Source organism: Corvus cornix, chromosome 13, assembly GCF_000738735.6.
Source record: "Corvus cornix cornix isolate S_Up_H32 chromosome 13, ASM73873v5, whole genome shotgun sequence".
Lineage (NCBI taxonomy): Eukaryota > Metazoa > Chordata > Aves > Passeriformes > Corvidae > Corvus > Corvus cornix.
In genome coordinates, this window is record NC_046343.1 from 13,802,119 (window position 1) to 13,816,875 (window position 14,757).

General features: G+C 42.0%; 1 protein-coding gene across 5 annotated transcripts in view; it reads right to left on the reverse strand.

Moving 5' to 3' along the window:
* KCNIP1 (potassium voltage-gated channel interacting protein 1) overlaps positions 1-14,757 on the reverse strand; it is a 288,984-nt gene that overhangs the window by 150,354 nt on the left and 123,873 nt on the right. Inside the window, exon 2 of one of the 5 annotated variants that reach the window (XM_039559511.1) lies at positions 11,307-11,388. The exons of the other annotated variants lie outside the window; for them this stretch is intronic. The gene's annotated coding sequence lies outside the window, so the exon portion shown is untranslated. The remainder of the gene's footprint in view (positions 1-11,306; positions 11,389-14,757) is intronic. 5 annotated transcript variants of the gene reach the window in all.

Consider the following 14,757-nt stretch of genomic DNA (forward strand, 5'->3'; position numbering starts at 1 on the left):
GAAGTAATATTGATACTTATAAGAGTTCAAATCTAATCCTGGAATGCACAGCTTTGATAGCCAGGTCACGTGCAGCCCATTGCAAACCCTGACACTGTGCTCCATAAGTAGCAGCCCCATCCCCCACCACAGCCAAGGCTATCTATTCCCTGGACACTGTTAGGTGGAGACAGCAACTGAGGCAGGTGTGTATGACTGCTGAGACCAGGAAGAGCTGTAAGATTGGTGCTTGGAGCACAGGGAGGTGCTGAGCACTGCAGCACACACAGGGCTCGAGGGGAGCCAGGGCCCCAGGGCCCGTTCAGAGCACAGCAGAGCCATGGCTGTCATGCCCGGCTCCCCTGAGGCTTGGGAGCATTTTATCCCTGTTCCCCAGACATGGCAGCAGGAGTCAGCTCTGCCTCTCCTGTGCCACTGGGTTTGATGATAATTGCCTTTACTGCTGCCGCGCTGTTGTTTACATGTCTCTGTTATTAGACTGCTTTGAGGGGAGCTGGTTTAACACAACATGTGACTCCTGGGTTTGTATTAACTCTGTGTAAGCATCAAATGACCAACCCAAGAGATACATTGTACACTCTTGTCCAGCTTTTTTTCTGAACTCCCAGAAATGCTTAATGAAGTTGCCATCTCATGAGGCACCTCAGACCAGTTCATAGACTGAGATTTCTGTGTCTCTTCTATAATGCAAAACATTTCACATTGGCCGCAGTGTTGTTACAGCAGTACAGTATTGTAGAGTTGGACAAGAAAAACAATTTACATGACAAGTCCCAGCTTGAGACATACAGGATGCAATTCCAGGGGACTTCAGGAAATTATGTGCAATTGTGCACTAAAGCAGATACTGTGCTGAGAATGAGCCCTGGATTCTGGCAGAGTGATCTTCTGCCTCCTTCGTAACCTGTCATTTCTCCTGCAAATGTGTGCACATTCTGAACTAGTGCTCATGAAGGAAGCTGCTCTTTGTGGGAGAAGTGACAGTTTACAAAGCAGCCTATTGTTCTAATGTCTCTAGCTGTTTTGTAGGTGGCAGAGGCTCAGCAAAGTCCAGCCTAAGAATCTGTCCAACATCAGGGCATGCCCAAGGTCGCACCGTGAAGCTCTTAAACTGAATGAGGCAGTGGCATTATTTCCAACAGAAATTATGTGCAGTTTGTTGCCCTTAAATAACTCACATTTAAGAATTTGATGTGCTATGGTCACAGAAGACCAGTGTAAGAGAATATAATTTCCTTTCTGCAGGACAACTACTATGTACCTGCAGCAGGGTCAAAGTCCCTTGACATCACTTGGGGCAGACCAATACCAAGCAATGCATTTGTAGCCTCCTTTTCTTCAGTTTTCCACACATACCTTTTAGCCAGTAAGATGATGAATAGCACAGACATTCACACACTGTACTATCTCAGAGCATCATCATCTATTTGTTATGAGAAAGAACAATTTCTCTATATGCCAAAACAAAGTGAAACAAAACAAAAATGCAGTGGAGTGATAGTTTTCCTCTTTCTTCCCAGCATGAGTCAAGCACTGTTAAAGACCTGAACACTTCAAGTACTAAATTTGACTCTGTATTTCCCATTGTCAAGGTACCTGACAAGCTCCAAAGCCATTCAAGAGAAGTCACCAGACACTAGGATCTAGGTCCTAATTTTTGTAAATGCTCTCAAAATTAGCTGACGTATAAGGGTAACCCAGTCTTTACAGCCTTCTGCTCTGGGACACAAATTAGCAGTTCTCACCTTTATACCTGTTTCCTATAGACAATGCTGACCCCCCATCTCCCCTTTTGCTGCATGGCAGTCTTAGCCAGACACAGACCAGCCACCCAGCAATGCAACCAACCACCAAAGCTCTTACCTATTTGTGGTTTTTTAGCCCAGAGCTATTCTGCTCTGTGCACAAGCCTACATAAAGGTACTGCTCCATCCCTTCCTCTATTTTGAGCAGATGGCTCTTGAGAAGCACAGCAGAGCCAGCTACAAAAAGAAGGTCTAATTAAGCACTGTAGCCGTAACAAGGACATGCACAGTTTTGGAACTGAACAGACTCATTTAGACTAGACAGCCTGAGCAAGCAGGTAACAAAAGGTGTTGGGAAGTTATTAGAGGTATTGCCATGTGCCTGCATACTAATTAGCAATTTGGAATTGCAGTGAGTCAAATTATACCAAACAACACTTTTCTTCTTCCATCAAAGACTGTCCTTTTTCAAAATCAGAGGCTTTCCAATAATTAGTATACATTTCTCTTTTTATCCAGTCTTCCCCTCCTCATTCATTTTGTGGTCTTCATTTAGGTCTTCCGGATTTTTTTTTATCCTTTGTCGTTTCTTTTGGAAACAGTGAAGCCTCAGGCATGATTTACAGCTCTCTCCATTTAAGCACAAAGACTCACATAGGAATGTGTACTGACACATAAAACGGAAAAATAGAAAAAGGGGAAGAAAAAAGCAGAAGCTGGAAAAATCAGAATAATAATTTTCCAAAAGGAAGGAAACATGAGTAGTGCTTTACAGGTTTTACCCCAGTTTATAAGGATATAACGCATAGAAAGATGGGGGACTCGTGCCCTGGGTGAGATAGATGAATGTTGTGTTCAGGCTCCACTCATGGTCTGTATTGTGATGTACCCAACACTTGCACAAGGCACCACTGCAGAGGAGCACCCTCAGCCCCAGCTCTGGTGATGTTTTGAACTTTCTATTTTGTTCTCCTTGACCTTATCTAAATTTCACTTTTACAATACAACAACAACAACTTCTGCAGAGCCAGGCATGCCGCTTTTATGGCAATAATGAAAGCACAAATATTGGGCATCCTACCACTGTCTCTTGCTGCACAAGGAGCCGGTCTGGGCAGTGGAGGAACCCTGGAGCACGTGCTAGACACTGGTGACACTGCTAGACCTCCCCTGATAAAGGAAACCCTACGTTCCTCCAGAGCCCCATCCTGTGCCCTGCACTAGGTGCTCTCCTAGTGCAGGGACATCATGGACAAGCTGAAGCCAGGACAGGGCATTTTACAGGTCCTTAAATCTGATTTTCTAAAGGCATGAGGTGTACAGGAACTAAGCTCCAAATCCTAAAGCTGACCAGTGACTCAAAACTCTTAAATCCTTACAGCCCTTCTGCAAAGAGACTTGACTGCAGGTTTGTGAAGGGATTTAACTACCTAAAGCCACAGTCAGGTGACCCCATACCCCTGCCAGAGGTTTGTACCGTGGCCTGGGAGCAAGGCTCTCCTCTCCCAGGTTATCATTTTACAACTGTATTTTCAGGCTTGACTCTCCCCATTTTCATAGTGAAATGCAAGAAGCAGGATCCTTTTAAATCAGAAACCTTACCAATTGTTCTCTGCTACCCAGATGGGAAAGTGACTAAAAGAATAGTAACACCTGGGTCACGTAGAACCATTTTGACGTGTCAGGAGCTTTTAAGCAATTCAGGGCCATCTTTTCCCTGAGGTGTACCTTCTCCATCTCTGCTACCAGCTGAGCTGACTCCACAAAAGACTGAGTCCTGTAGAGCTAGGAGTAGTAAAGGATAACCCCTCCACTTTACAACTCCCTGCACATGGGACACAGCTCCTCCAAGACAGCATCCCTTGAAGGTGACTCTCACTCCCCTGGGACCCCAAAAGCTGTCCCCATGAAGCCAGAGCAGGAGCTCGGCTCCCATGAGCCACATCTGCTCCCATTCAACAGCAATGAGTGCTGTGTCTGGGTCTCTGTTTCAATTACCAGGAATAATACTGAAGTGCTTTTAGTGGAAACAGAGAGAATTATTGATGGTAACAGTAAAATTATTTTATCCACAGAAGTCAGAGACAGCATATACAGTCTATCAGGAACATTTACGCTGCCACAGAGATTAAAATATTTTCGTTAAAAATAGCATCTACAGCATTATGCAGTTGGATACATCTTGAATTGATCTGCCATGATAAGAAAAATGCTTTCTGCTTCATGTTTGCCTTCTTAAACTCTGATTCAGTGGAAACAGAGTTTCCCAGGCAGTTCTGAAGTCACCCTTCTTGCTTTGCATGGCATCAGGCTCCCAGGGCAGGGAGAGGGAAGCACTGTTCCTCCCAGAGCTGTGTCAAGATGCAGACCTACTATGCTCTTCATTCAGAGAGGCAGTGAGCACGCTCTGCACCACAGTCACAGCCCCGAGATAAATTCCAATAATGAAAAAGTCACAAGAGCAGAAGAGAACTGCCTCCTTGGTCACAAGGGAGATAAACTGGACAAGAGCACAGGTATAAATCAACGCAATTGGTTCAACAGAGATTACAGACAGCAAATGTTAATTTGCAGTGTAGAGGCACACAGAGTGCAGTGATCAGGATAAAATAACCAAAGCAGCTTGGGAATGAAATCTTTTGGTTTTTTACAAGCTGAAATGAATTTACTTCATTTTCCTGAGGGAATGCAGATTGCTGTCGTGCATCTTTTGTTCCCCCGTCCAGAGAAGATATCCTTTCCTAAGCCTGCTCTCTCTCTTGAAATGATGCCTCTAATTTGGTGCAACAGATTTTGTGCTGCAGTGAATACATCCTCCAAAGGTATTGTTCTGAGCAAAAGAAAGTAATCTGACTCACTGGAAAAGTTTATATAACTGACTAGACCACCTTTGAGCTTGATTCTGTTGATTTCCCACCCAACTGGGAGTGCAGCCTCTTAGCCACTCCTTTTCAGCACACACTAGTGTAGTTCAAGACAGCGTGAAAACCTCCAGGGCCCCACTGTTCCTGCCCTGCTTTGGGTCCCAGACCTGCCATGCATCCTTCTCTAGAACAAGTGATAGATGCTGGCCAGAAACCAACCTATATCAGCCTTCAAGCAGGTAGACACAGGCAGTCCTGAGCTATGGTTCTATAGGCTGATACACAGCAGCAAGGGAGTTCCAGTTAATACCAACACAATATTAAATGCCTCAGGCCATTTTGATGAAAGTGTTAATATACAGATCAAAATGACCATAAAATATGTAATTTTTTATTGTTCATAATAAAAATGAGCTTCTGGGAAATTATTTTATTTTATGGAAACTGTGTCCTCACTTAAGAAAATTGCTCTCAGCCAGCTCTCTCTCTCCCAAAGGGTTCTTATTCAATAACACCTCAGTGAGACTCTGTGCACGGTTGCCAGGGGACCATCACAGAGTAAAATGTAAATAATTTCCTAAATGTATCTGTTGTATTTTAAATTCACTTCCAACAACCCCCTTCTAGACACAGACTGCTGTCTTTCCATTAGAAACAGTTTGCCAACTTTTCCATCATCTGGGAGCTAATCAAGCAGAATGACAGCTATTCCAATGCCAAATGGAGGAAAAGTAATGATGAGTGTGAAGTAGACAAGCACAGACTGTGCAGCCTTCCATGCCAAATATCGATCTGCTTATCAAGCTGCACAGCTGTTTGGAAATACAGCAGTTCATCTGTTATGAAATTCTGTTTCAGGCCTGAGAAGAAGCTGAGGAGCTTGGCTCCTAGACTTTCTCAGTGAGCAGACCCTGCACAGGTCCTGCCCCAGGGGGCTCAGGCATTGCTTGGCAGCTGCACTCTTGGATACTCCTGTTGCTTTGGATGTGGAAATCCTTGTTCTAAACCAGCTCTAAACCAGAATTGTTTAGGTAAGCATGGGTTGTAAAAGGAGCAATTATCTTAACTGTATTTGTAAAAGAAAGGAATTTATTGTTATGAGAAGCACTGCTGTAGAAATCATATGAAGAAGAGGCAGTTTTAGCAGAATATACCCACACATAAAAGCACATAAGCAATAATAATGGTCGCATCTGGGAAATTTTTGGGATTTTCAGCAAGATACCCAGGATGAAAACACAATGATGAAAACATAGCTTGGGATTGGAGCCATCTTTTTGCAGCTCACTGCACGTGTAAGCCTTCCTTAAGACTAGAGAGGGTTTTTTTTCAGCTGCTCAGATTGTGCTTGACTGGAACACTTCCAGATTCAGGCATGAGGCCACTGTAACACAGGGCTCACAGCTTGTGATGTGGTGCACAAGCATAACCTCCTGCACAGCTGAGGGCCAGACCAGTGATGCCGTGACACTGCAGCCAGAAATAACCCTCCTTCCCACCCTGGTTCTCCTCCATACCGAGGCAGTTGAGCTGGTCTCTGAAAATAGCAGTTTCTGAAGGGGTTCTCAGGGATGAGCTTAGCCAGGATATCTAACATATTATAATAACATATTATGCACTTTGCTAGTGTGTGTGAGTCATCCAGGTTCTTTCTAGTCAAAAACAGTGGAAAAGCAGTGATTCATCTCCTACCAAAATAGGTGCTCAAGGGAGGTGGGATGGAAACTTGCGTGGAGCTACTTGTCTTCCAGGGAGCTCCAAGAGCTCTTTCCTCACTAGCCCAGGCACAGCTCAGAACGTCCATATTTCTAATTTATGTAAGACTATTATGCAAGACTAGTTAACCCTAGCCTTTGCAAATTGTTATTGAACAGCATGGGAAACCAGGAATAAAATGAACTAACAAAGAACAAGGCAACTAAAAATCTACCTATGTTCTGTAAAAAGTTTAGCAGACTCCCCTCTGCACCTGCATGGATAGGTAGAGCCAGAAGGCAGGGAGGCAAAAGTCTTGGTTTGGACAGCATCTACTTTGGAAGCACAGGGTATTTTGACTGCTTTTGAGCTAGATTTGGTGGAAGAGATCCTACCTCAAGCTTCAGTAGAGAAATATGAAAAAGAAGCCATCTGAGGAGGAGTAATGGGCTCAGAATCAAGGTTAATTCAGTCATGGTCCAGAGGTGCAAATTCTGTGCATCACTCTGAAGTCCACCAATACTGCAGGGTGCTTGCAGCAAAAAGCTTTCTTGCTCCTTGTTTTACTCCCATGAATTGGAATACAGCTGGATTAACTCCCAGATTGGCATTTCTAGGTCTGCTCCTGAATTACAACCTTTAAGATACTCCTCACCAGCTTGATGGCTGCCCTAGGCCCTTAGCCAGGGTCTAGGTGACAACAAGGCAAATCCTGGGGCAAGTCATGCAGAGCCAGACTCATACCCATCTTCCTTGGTGCAGCTGCTGGCCCTGCTCACAAGCCTGCTGTGCATTAAATGCATAAATCCAACCATTGCACAGAATTTCTCAATTTCATCCCAACTCAAAATTAATTTGAATGTTAAAACCTCTCTCTTCTCTTTTCATACAGGCATTTCTGTTTTACTAAATACTGCTCTCTGACCCTTTCCCTCACAGCAGTAGATATTGCCAAATTAAAATGATACACAGTTGTTGTTAATAGTACTAATTATTGTTGCTAATTGTAACAAGATGATTAAAAAGTACGCAGTACTCAGTGTTCCTTTGAATTGCCTTTGAATTGCATGAGAGTGATTTACATTTCTGCTTAGCATAGATGGCACCAGAGTGAATAGCTGTATTTTAACAGTGCTTATGCAAAATATAATATGGGAAAAGAAAGGTGCATAGGACTTACTCACTTGCACTGTCAGTGAGAACATGCTTCAACAACTGTGGCAAGTGTTAAAAAGAACCGCACAGGTGAATAAACAACAAATAAATAAAACAAAAAGAGAAATTCAAGCCCTTATTTTCCAGATTTAAGCTCAAACATTCAGATGGCTCCCCGCTGTGCTTTCCTTACCCCTTGCCAAGAGATTATCTCTTAGGGTAATTTTGTTCACTAAATACTGGTTTAACATTGAGTTAGTACTGTCTTACACAAGGAAGAATTTGCAAATGGAAGGAGAGATCCCCTTTGCCTTCTTAGAACTGAACCATGATTTAGGATCCAATATAAAGCAGCAAATTCTATTTGGACAGGACACTGAAAAAGCTTGAGGGAATGAAGAACAACAAACCCCTCCAAAACCACAAACAATAAACCATTGTGGATTCTTTCCTTGATAAACAAAGTTAATCATTGATATAGTTTGAAAAGGACCAGCTGCTTCATCTTTTGCTATCACATCTTTGTCATGCTAACTCAGTTGAAGAGGTAAAAACAAGCCAGAATAGTGAGTAGTGAGGCAATATATGTACTTTGAAATCTCAAATGGTTGTGGTCTCAAGTACATTGTTCTTAATTCCTAATTATTTTGATTTGTTTGATACCTATCTGTAAACACATTGGGGACATCCTCCTTGGTCCTTGGTCACCAACACCTCTAATTTGCCAGCATGTGCCAATGATGTGGCACAGATTTTCTTACAGAAGGTTTTAAACAAGAACAGATATTTGCCTCTGGAAGGCACAAATAAATCTGGGCGGTTTTATAGATACTTTAGAATCAGGGAGAGAAGGATTCTTAGTTATGTACTAGCAGGCATTTAGGGCTGGACAGACCGAAACTGTAAGGAACCGCCTACTCTATTTTCTGAGGAAAATTCTTTAGGCAAGCAGAAAGACTCACTCATTAGAAATGTACTCTTAACATTAATTAACTCAGTGAACTCAATTTACCACGGTGCCCCAGTAAAAAGTGATCCCTGCCCAACTGACTGTACACCTCGATGTACAACAACTACAGCCCAGCAGCACTTTTCCCAGCTACTACTACTGCACCCAACAGGGGTGCAGCCTGTACACCCTAAGGGTACGGCTGGACCAGCTGATATTATCAAAGTAGTTCACTCAGTGAACTTCAATCAAAATAGGTTTGGGAAGTCCTGTGTTAATTTCCTGGGTTTGCCTGCTTTAGTTTGCATTTTATATCAGGTTTTTTCTCAACACAACCCAAGTGCTCTCCTACGGAAAGGGAACCCAAAATCTTCTTGAGATAAAACAATTACTAGAAACAGGAGTTCACACCTATGTTCAATTTTTCCTTTCTAAATTTGATTCCAAACCTCAATCAGTGAAATTAGCAATCATATTATTACTTTATTTATTATCTCAGAAAGGAACAGTTTTGATCCAGTTCATCCTATTCCTTTTAGACAAAGCAATTTAATTCATTTATAAAGGATTTCAAACTGTTGGTACCTCATCTCACACTATAATCTCAGACTTGCAGATAGATTACATCACTTGCCCCCCACCAAATGTGCATGCATTATTGATTTTTCCAAAGCCTCATGAATAGGGTAGTCGGTAATCATTAAAAATTAAAGAGAATACTGCTGGCTGGCAAAAATAAGGGCAAATTTTGCTCTTGGCTCTATTGCCATTCCCCTGCAGCAGAGCTGGGACCTTTTTATTGCAAAAGAGAAAGGAAAATAAGGAGCATTGCCTCTCTGTGCAGCAGACAACTGCCAAGAGCCACTCTGGATTAGGTACTCCTCCAAGGGAAACCACAGGGGTAAAGGAGGTGCCCACTGCAGTGCAGCCTCCTGTGCTCAAGCTCTAGGGCAAGCTGCTCCCTGTTACTATTCTCTACCATTTTCACTCTGCACTGTGTTTGCCTCAGGAATAACCTTCTAGACCCACCAACATACAAGACGTTTACGTGGTCACTAAGGAGGTTCATCCTATGGTCACAGCATAAACTGCTGTGGTCCTTTATTATTTCCAAGCAGATGTTTGCTCAGAGGCAATTTAAATGTTTGGGAAATGTGTCATTTTCATAATTATTCCTGGCAGTATTTCATAAGCACATCATGGTTCCCCAGCACAGTCAGTCAAATCTTCCTGGTGCCTGTCTCCACCTGCTTGCACACACAGTGGCTGCTCCACCAGTCATTTCCAACTCTGTAAGTTATGTAGGTCCTGGGAATAATTAATTTTAAATTCTCTCTTTGTAGAACAAAACTCTGGCAGGGACCTGGAATCACAGTCACATTATCTAGCTATTTGTGAGGCCATTCCAATAATGAAACACACATCCCTCTGGAAATTTTACCAGCTCAAGAAAAGACTTTTAACTGACATTTAAATGTCAAGCTACTATATTAAATGTTATGGGCATTCCATTGCTCAGCCCAGTTGAAGTATGAACATACCAAATGCTCCTTAACAATCAGCCATATTAAAATTTCATAGTCTTTGGTACCTGGAAGGACAACTACAGATGATATGTTTAACTGGGCTGATGGATATCTACCTGATTCTGTTGCACGAATGCACCCAAATACATCTTCAGTGCGCCACTGGGAGTCTATCAAAATAATTATTTTAAGGATAATACATTCATTCTTTCTGAAAAAGTCCTGTTCCCAGAGTCATACTGATTTTTTGCTTTACTTACTCTAAGCCTGCCCTTATCCTACTGGTTTCCTATCCTATCCTATCCTATCCTATCCTATCCTATCCTATCCTATCCTATCCTATCCTATCCTATCCCATCCCATCCCATCCCATCCCATCCTGTCCTATCCCATCCTATCCTATCCTATCCTATCCTATCCTGTCCTGTCCTTATCCTGGTACTGGATATAGTGGTATACTGGTATCCTACCCTACCAAGGGAAAACTTGCTCTGTTCATCTTAAAAGAGAGTAGTAAATCATTGTCCACAGCTGTGGGTTTGCCCAGAAGACTGTCAGTGGTGCTACCCCATGTACAATCTACATTTATTTGAAATGATCACTTAGCCCTGTACATATAATTCAGAAAGCAGACTAAGCATTAATTTCTCTGAATTAAAGCAATACACTGAAGTCCAATAAATTATTTTAACAGAATTTAAAATTAATTGGTGACACTTGGCAAAACCAAGAACACATCTTTCAAAGCTGCAAAAATAGTCTAAATGTAAGAGCAGATAATAGACATAAAGTACCAAAGCCACCTAGGGAGCAATGCAAGATTCAGATCAATATTTAATGTTCCTAAACCCATCTCCAGAGAGCCTGCCTTGACTGTTAGAGAGCGGATCACAATAAAAGTCATAGCCATGGTATTTGATAATATTTGTTAGCGTTTATTAATATTGCACAGTCATTTTTGGCAGCACGTCTAGTGTGTCAAATTGTAATTTTCATTAGTCAGACTTGCATTACCATAGCTATTGGCCAAAACCTCAAATTTCTTGAGCTCACCTAGAACCCCAGCTCTCTACCCTGGTGACAGCAGGCTTTCACCATACAGCCACTGGTGTGGGGGATGGGGAATCAGCTCTGGAAAGGACTGATAATGCGCAGCATTGATCCCTGCAGTCTCCCCCTTTGGAGAGGGGCAATCAGAGAGGGACACCCATAGCAAGAGGGCACTCCTCTAATTACCCTCTGATGCCATCTGCACAGGGGGTTAGCACTCAAGAAGCAATACTGCTTCTTCACCCATGCCCCTTTGGCCCGACAGCTGGAGTGACTGATGATACAGAAAGACAGCAAGCACCCCATTCCTGGAGGGCAGTACCTGTGACACCAAACACCTTTGCTGCTTCCCCCAACTCTGACACTTGCAGTCTCAAGCAGGTCTGCAGTCTTTCATTAAAAACCTGTTAACAGACACCAAAGATCAGATGTTATCGGAGAAAGCGAGCTTTTTCTTACACATCTCTAGGAGTACAAAAATAATGAAAATACAGGATATAATTAAGACATCTAATCTTCCTAATCTTCACTGCCATGTAAACGTAACTCTTTTCAAATAGGCATATAGGCCTGTATTATTGGGTGAGGGACTCTGTGAAGATTATACAGTGATTAAAGAAGCAAGTCAGACTTGTTTGAAAAAGGCCTGAACTGATACTAATAATTATAAAAAGATGTAGCAAATGACTTGGTATCAAGCAGCTGACAGTTCTCCCAGCTTCTCTCCTGCTCTTCTCAGAAACGGCAGAGGTGCTGAATTTAAACACTGCTTCCAGTATTGTCACTGATAAATAACCATATCATGATGAGCACTGAACCATGCTTCACTGGGGATGTGAACTCTACATATTTTCTACTCCTTTCAAGAACTAAATGATTAATTTCTATGTATTGTATAAGACTGAAAAACTGTGGAATAGTTTTTATAGTAGACATCATTTGGCTGCTAGGATTCATTAAAATATCTTTGTATTATAACACAGCTGAGGAGCAGCACAAGCCAAGGAATTTAGCAAATTTACCATGGAGTTCCTGTCAATAGCAGGACTCTGCAGTTGTCACATTGATGGAGTTAAATGAGATTCGTGGCTGGGGCAGAGACAATCACACAGCTGCCATCAGCCATCATCTCAGTTTTGACAAGCAAGACAGGATTATTATTTTGTACCTGTGCCAAAGCAGACAATTAAGCTATAATTTTAATGATTACAGCTGATATTATGGAGTAGAAATGCCCAGAAGATCTATGTAATCTATGCATACACATCACCAGCTTTCTATGTTCTGGCTTTCTTATGAAAATACCCTATGTGGAAAGCTATCTGTGGTCATTTGAGTCTCTGCTATGAATTTATCCACATTACATGCTTGCATACTGAAGATTTAGCAGGTGCTCCAGCTTTTTTTAACCTGAGCAGTAGAACAAATTGGTCCTGCTTCCTTCCAGCCCTGGCTGTCAGACCCAAGGATGCTCATGGTCCCTCTTCTGTCCATGAAACATGAATGGACAGGGCAATGCCCTGAGCCTTCAAGCCCTTGGACAGCTCTGGACCAGTGTCACTCTCATGAGGAGCTGGCAGAGGACAGGCATTTCCCCCAGGCAGACATAGGAAGGATGAGAGGAGGATGTACAGGTGCATTCTGCATGTACCGCAGAGTATCATCCTGGAGGTGCATTTGTTGCTTTCTGTATTCAAGGCTTACAGGAAAAATAGGCTGTGCAGGACAGCATTGCACTCAGTCCTAACAGCTACCGCAGCTGGAGTAAGAGGAGTAGGACCTTTGTGTCCACCAAGTTATTGGGGATCCATTTTTTCACACATTAGGGCCAATGTGGCATCTAAGCCCTTGATACTGTGACTGCTACTTTCCTGCTTGTAGTTGACTTTCTATTAAAAGTCCCATACTACATTTCAAATTGCTGCTCAATGTAGCACAGAAATAGCTAACATGATGGGAATAAAGAATGCGCTACCTTCAGGATGCCTTTCTATGGTTTGTGCTATAATTCATGCTCCTTCCTCTAAAATCTCAGTGGAGAAAAGTATTTAAAAGAAGGTTACACAGACTTTTTGTCCTGGTGCTGCCTGCGAGCCCCAGGATCTGTGCATGGGCCCTCTGAACGGAGTGCAGAGCTGTCTGGGGCAGGAATGTACTGCATCCCTTCTCCAAGCACCTTCCTGACCAGATAAACCAGGTGGCAAATGGGCATTTGCCAGAATGGATAAATAAACTCAGTAAAACTCAGAGATGCTCCTGCTAATAGTTTCTTTTTCCTTTGATCAGTTTAATTGTCATCACACTAACTTTCTTAATGCTTATAACACACTTATTTCTTTTCAGAGGAAGAGCCTTGCTCTTAAATGGCAGTTTGGGACAGCAGTTTCCCCAAAATGCCTCTAGCATGGCTAAGCTGATGTCTCACACATGGACCACCATTCCCTATTTTATTCCACAACAATAAAATGACACTACAGACATGCTTTGCTGTTGGCTACTGTATTTATGATGATTCTATACACAACTGTGATGCTGAATCATTGCTGGCTATTGGAAATTTCTCATCCTTTAGAAAGGAATGCCTTTGAATGGCATCAATAAGTACTGTTCAAAACATGAAAAAGAATCCCAGACCTTTCAAGAAAGGACAACCAATATTTTTGCTTTATTTATCCATTCAGGAACACATCAGGACTAACTAACTCAGGACTAGCATAATCTGATAGAGTAAAAAGGATCTAAAAAATTACAAAATTAAAAGAAGCCTAGTTTGCCTAACATCAGCATATAGATTTAAAAAAAATAAAAGATACAAACCAGGGTCAGTATTGACTCCATATGTCCTCAGTTTTTAAAAACAATCTATCTTTGATTATTGAAATGCAGTGGCTGGCACTAATATTTCAGGCATGTAAGTAGGTTCCAGATAAATGGATTTCATAATAACTTCTGTGTCCAAGTAAAAAGGCTGTGATGTAGAGACGTAACAATAAGACAGCAATGAATTCTTTTTACTCTCACAAAACCACAATTTCACTTAGATAAATCTGGTAATTAATTATACCAACTGCAGAATATCTATTATGATTTCAGTATCTTAACAGAACACTTTAATCAATGGGTAAAGAGCAACTCTAGCACTTTAGGCCCTCAAACTTCAATGTAGGGAGCATTTAGTTTCTGCTGAATCCAACAATGCCTGAGGACTGTCACCAGAAATTAGACCATTAAAATTTGACCTTAAGTAGCTTAAATTTTATAGTCTCCTCAAATATAATTTCTGATTTTTTGCCTTCTAACCTTACAAAATAAGGTGATTGAAGCAAATTGTAAATATTCTGCCCAATGCATACAATAAAGATAACCAATGCAAGCATTGAGAAGTAATCATATTACACTTGTAATCAGAGCAAAAAGCATATAAGGTGTCTTATTAAGTCCAGCACCATTTTGGTAGCTGCAATATCTTGTCCCTTGTTGACTTTTGCTTATTTCTGTCTCTAGAGATGGAAGAAAAGGTATTGCTTGCAGAATGTGCTGTCTCTGTTAATCTAGTTATGCATCCATTGTTCCATATTCTGCACAATCAGTAATTTTCTAGTAACATGAACCGAAAGCACAGTATGCAGAAGGGAACAGGAAAACTCCTCACTATGTGGGCACCACATAACCAGCTGAGACATCTTTAAATTCCCTGGGAAAGATCAGGCTGCCAGCAGTGGACATGAATGCAGTCTGCCTGAGGTCCATCAGATGTATGTATGACACTACTG